We start from the raw sequence: 6,000 nt of genomic DNA on the forward strand, positions 1-6,000 counted from the left end.
CTCACACTTCTCCTCCTGGGCTCTGTAGCCCTCTCTCTTAGGAACTCCAAAAAGTCCCTAAGCTGGCACTGCTCAGAGCCAGGAAGATCACTATCCTTGGTGGCAAGGATAGCCTCGAGAGTTTTAACTAAGGCCGACAGATCAGCCCACCGTCTCTTAGCAGCATCAATCTTTTTCTTGTTGGTACGGCTTGTTTTTAAAAACTCCCGCACCTCACAGATAACAATTGCATGAGACTCGACCTTGGATCCTGGGCTATCGTCCAAGTTACTCGCACCTGACACAACACGCTCAGCATCACCAAGGTCATTTTCAGAAGTCGAAAGACCAGAGCTCTCTGGAATTTCGCTAACCCCTCCACACAAGCTGGCCCCATCACTCTCCCCCTCCTCCGACATGACACCACCCCCAGGATCAATGCCGGGGAAGGGTCCCGAAGACCCTATCCGCATCACGCAGCCCACTGACTGGCTGGGCTCCTGCGCTCTGTCCTCACCCTCTACATCTGGGCCTGGGGAAGAGAAAACAAGAGGCACCCCCAGGGTCTGTGGTAAACTGGCACCCCCAGAATCTGAAAGAAGGTCGCTGCCTGACATAACTCCGACCTCCACAGCACCGAAAGCACCCCCTCCACTGGCATCACCCAGAGGCTCTCCACTAGTTTTTTTCCTCTCCTCTGCCAACTCAGCCGGCAGTACAATACACACCTCAGCACCTCCATTGGCTCTAATATTGAGCACTGATTGGTACACCATTCCCCCCTCCCCCCCTCCCTCGGGCTGACTCTGCTCATCCCCCGTCTCAGGGGCCACACTACCAGGGGAACTTACCCCACCCTCCTGCGTGCTAACACCCTCAGTAGGCCTCTGAAACGAGGGACCTCCTCCGACCCAGAGGACACACCCCCAGGGGAGCCAAGATCAACACACGATGAGATACCTCCCTCAGAGGGCCCCTGAGATGAAAGGACATCCACCCGCCCAGAGGACACAGCTCCAGAGGGGTCTACCCCATCACCTGACCCTGTGGTACCCTCGAGAGATCCCTGAAGTGGAGGCTCAACCTCCAACCCAGAAGACGTCATTTCCTGACCTCCACCCACATCGGTGGTGGAAGGACTGGAAAACTGCACACACCTAACTTTGGACTCACGTCCTTGCTCTTCCTCGCCAGGCCCAATCCTCCTTTTTGTCCCACTAGCATGCGGCGGTGTGGTGACCTCCATAAAGGAAGGGTCTTCCTCCTCCACACTACCCCCAGCCTCCTTACCACCCGCACGTTTTACCTTCCCTACCCCCTTCAGAGCCACCTCAGCTCCTTGCTGGGCCACGGCAGTTTCACTCTGGACTTCCCTGGAGCTGACAGGCACCCCTTGGGTGATCGCCGCACTCGGCAGTTGCACACCACCTGCTTTTGACTCGCTTGGGTGATCTTTTTCTGCTTATTCTTCTTCTTCTTCTGCTGCTCCCATTTCTCTCCACCCTCCCTCTGTGCCTCACCTTCAGCCACCCCGACAGGTTCAGGATGTAGGGGGCGGGGGCCCTCGCTGCCCCGGGTCCCCAAGGCGGAAACTGCAGACCCAGAAGGGCTATCCCCGCTGCCCCGGATCACCGAGGCAGAGCCGGCAGCCCCATCCAGGTCAGCGATTCCACCCCGCCCCTCCGAGGCATGACGAGCATCCCCTGATGGGCCAGCAGTGCATTCCTGGGCCGCTGCGCTAGAAGTTCTGGCAGCGACCCCGTGATTAGGACATTCCCTACGGAGATGTCCATAACCACCGCACGCATGACACCGTGCCTTTCCCCAACTCCAACGCACGTTTCTAGGGAGACCCCTATACTCCACCTCGAAACTCCCCTCATTGCCTTCCTCCTCCCCCACCTTCACGAACACCCTCCTTTTGAAACTGAGAATCCCTTTTTCCTCCGGGTCCCCCCCAGGGTGCATGAGCCTAAAGCACTTAGACCGCACCTCCCCAATCTGAGACAGGTGTGGAATGAGTGTCGCATCCGGAATACATGTAGGGCAACTCCGCAGGAGAACCGGTCTCACCCTGGACACCCATGGGTCCACCTGTATATGGACCCCCCCCCACTGAAATCCCCCTCTCCACCACTGTGGCCACAGCCTCCCGGTTCTTCAATATCATCTCAACCTTTCCCCTCTCGAGCTCGGAAGAGACAATAGCCCCCCTACCAAGAAGGGCATTCATAGCCTTCGTAATTGCTCCCCTGGACATCTGGGGCCCAGTTTGAACTGAGATACCAAAACTGTCCCAGTCCAAGTCAACATGAGGCTCATGTTCAGATGGCCTCGCTTCCGCTGCTGATGTCACTGCTGCGTAGCTCCTCGCCTTCGGCCGCGCCCCCGCCATCGCCATCCGGGCAGAGGCACAAACCAGCTCCCGGCACTCCAGCAGCTCAGCAAATTAATTCCCAGGGACAGTCACAGTCCAAAGCAATCCTCAAAAAGCAAAGTCCTCCAGCTGAAGAAGGAAAGTTCCAAAACTCCGTCTCCGTCTCTCTCATGCAAAATGGAAATAAAATGACAATGCCATGAGTTGTTTGGCCTGCCCTGTGCTTGAGACTGCGATGCAAAATGGAAATGAAATGACAATGCCATGAGTTGTTTGGCCTGCCCTATGCTTGAGATTGCGATGTAAAATGGAAAAAAATGACAATGGCATGAGTTGTTTGTCCTGCCCTGTGCTGGAGACTGCGATGCAAAATGGAAATGAAATGACAATGACATGAGTTGTTTGGCCTGCCCTGTGCCTGAGACTGATACAAAATTGAAATGAAATGGCAATGCCATGAGTTGTTTGGCCTGCCCTGTGCTTGAGACTGCGATGCAAAATGGAAATGCAATTACAATGCATGAGTTGTTTTGCCTGCCCTGTGCTTGAGACTGCAATGCAAAATGGAAATGAAATGAAAATGCCATGAGTTGTTTGGCCTGCCCAGTGCTTGAGACTGCAATGCAAAATGGAAATGAAATGACAATGCCATGACTTGTTTGGCCTGCCCTGTGCTTGAGACTGCAATGCAAAATGGAAATGAAATGACAATGCCATGAGTTGTTTGGCCTGCCCTGTGCTTGGGACTGCAATGCAAAATGGAAATCAAATGACAATGCCATGCGTTGTTTGGCCTGCGTTGTTCTTGTGACTGCAATGCCAAACGGAAATGAAATGAAAATGCCATGAGTTGTTTGGCCTGCCCTGTGCTTGAGACTGAAATGCAAAATGGAAATGAAATGACAATGCCATGAGTTGTTTGGCTTGCCCTGTGCTTGAGACCGCGATGCAAAATGGAAATGGAAATGAAATGAGTTGTTTGGCCTGCCCTGTGCTTGAGACTGCAATGCTAAATGGAAATGAAATGACAATGCCAAGAGTTGTTTGGCCTGCCCTGTGCTTGAGACTGCAAAGCAAAATGGAAATGATATTACAATGCCATGAATTGTTTGGCCTGCCCTGTGCTTGAGACTGCGATGCAAAATGGAAATGAAATGACAATGCCATGAGTTGTTTGGCCTGTCCTGTGCTTGAAACGGCAATGCAAAATGGAAATGGAAATGAAATGAGTTGCTTGGCCTGCCCTGTGCTTGAAATGGAAATGGAAATGAAATGAAATTAGTTGTTTGGCCTGCCTGAAACCACTAACTTCGGCCCACAAGGCCCCTATTAGCCGAGAAACCAGTCCATTTTGCCCAAAATGCCCGTATTAGTCCAGGAGATTTTGGCCCAAAAGACCCGTGCCAGGCCAGGAAAAGTCCAGAAAAAGTGCCATTCACTGGGATTTCACTCAGATTTTTTCTTAGTCACTTTGACCCATCAGGCCTGTACTAGCCCAGGAGGAGTCCCTTCGACCCATCAGTAAGTATTCCCCCTGCAAGTATTAAACCTCACCCCAGTATTTTCTCCCTCCATTGCTGTGATCTGCAGAAAAAGATGAAAAATGTCTAAAATTGATTCTCCGCCCTACCCCTTCTCTCATAGTCTCTCACCTGTTTTGGGCAGAATTTCTGGCAGCTTCTGAGCTGCCATCCCACCAGGCCTGAGTGACTGAGCTGCCAGCCCACCAGGCCTGAGTGACTGAGCTGCCAGCCCAAGAATATATTCGGCCCACAATGTCCATACTAGCTCTCAGGAAACCAGTCCCTTTGGCCCCCAACACCCATACTAGCGCTCCAGAAAGCCCCCCCCCCCTCCACTGGCCACCAATATTGGAATTGGTGGAATATTGCGTTGGAAGACCAGCCCTCCCGTGTGAACATGGGTCCCACTTAGTCTAATACTAAACTAAACTAAATCTGTTCCCAATTCCTACAACAACAGATAACATCTCTGCCTTGATATGTGCAGAATAAAACCTGCTCCTCCCTCTGTTTCAGTTTCCTCTACATAGCATTCATTGCAAGGGTCCTCCTGGGATTTCTGCTAGTAGGTGTAATGAACGTGAACCTGGGGAATGATGCAACCTAGCTTTGCTATCTACAGTACTCCCCACTGATCACAATATGTGAAACAAATGCTCTTAGCCCCATCCCTTGTGCTTTTCCAAAATGTAACATCACTGTTGTGAAGACAGAGGCAAACCTCTTGAGAAAACGGTGGCTCCCACCAAACCAAGTACCGACGTGCTGTTGCTTCCACATTTGTCGTGGCTACAAAAGCACCTTAACCTCGAGTCATTTTTGTCCCGTGCTTTATTATCCTTAGTAAAGTGGAATAGAGTCATTGCTAACTATATTTTCTATTTGGCTCTTACTCTTTTTTTGTTAGGGGCATATTATTAGATTGAGAAACTCAGTGGGAGAGGCAGCATCTATGGAGAGAAGGAATTGGCGACGTTTCGGGTCAAGACCCTTCTTCAGACTGATGAAGAGGCTCGGCCCGAAACGTCGCCAATTCCTTCTTTCCATAGATGCTGCCTCACCAGCTGAGTTTCTCCAGCATGTTTTGTCTACCTTCGATTTTTCCAGCATCTGTAGTTCTTTCTTAAACATATTATTAGATTGAATGGGATTCATTTGCCAGTAGATTAAAAACGAAATGGAGAGGACCCATTTGTCCCCTATTCTACTATTCAATGTCATAGATGTTCTTCTACTGCAAACATAATTTTTCAACCTTGTCTCCATGTGTTTTGATACTTTTAAAATCCAGCAATCTTTCAATCCCTGTTTTGAATGCAATCAATTACCGAAGCTTCATAATAGACAAGAATTCCAAAGATTTGCCGCCCACGGCATACAGAAATTTCTCCCCATATCAGTCCTAAATAATTAAACTGATAAGTCACATCTGCTGGAATCATAAATGGGTTATAATTAGTGTAAGTGTGGAATATTAATCAAAGCCCACAAATCTTAAAAATTACAAGTCACAGAACATAACAAAATACAGTTTAGAAAGTACATAAACCTGATAAGGTTAGAAAGTAATGAAGGGTTTTACAGCGGCACAATGTTATTTCATGTTCGAATCCTGAGACAGTACTAATTACGCTGCTTTTCAGAGGCTAAACCTCCAAAAAAAAAGCAAATGCTGGAAACTTGAAATAAAAACATAAAATGCTGAAAATATACATCAGATCAAACCTGACTTACTGCTCAGATCCTGCCTGACCTGCTGAGTACTGCTAACATTTTCTATTAATGTCACTTTTGAAAGATGTTGTATGGAGGTAGGTAGGACTGGTTTTGATCAGGGATCTGAGCAGTTAGTAGTTCCATTTGTGAAGAAATGGTGCCACTGTCTCAAAATGTAACCGAGACATTTCCAAGGGCAATACACCAAGAATGCAAGGTGATAGAGGTTTAGAATTAAAATGTAAGTTAATAGTTAACTTTAAATCTGAAATTGATGGATTTTTGTTATCAAATTTAGGGATATGGGAAAAGACAGGCTACATCACAGATCAGTCAGGATCCGTCTGAGAGTCAGAATGGGATTGAAAATCTGAGTAGAAAGGAACGGCGGATGCTGGTTTACAC

Source organism: Amblyraja radiata, chromosome 6 (genome assembly GCF_010909765.2).
Source record: "Amblyraja radiata isolate CabotCenter1 chromosome 6, sAmbRad1.1.pri, whole genome shotgun sequence".
NCBI lineage: Eukaryota > Metazoa > Chordata > Chondrichthyes > Rajiformes > Rajidae > Amblyraja > Amblyraja radiata.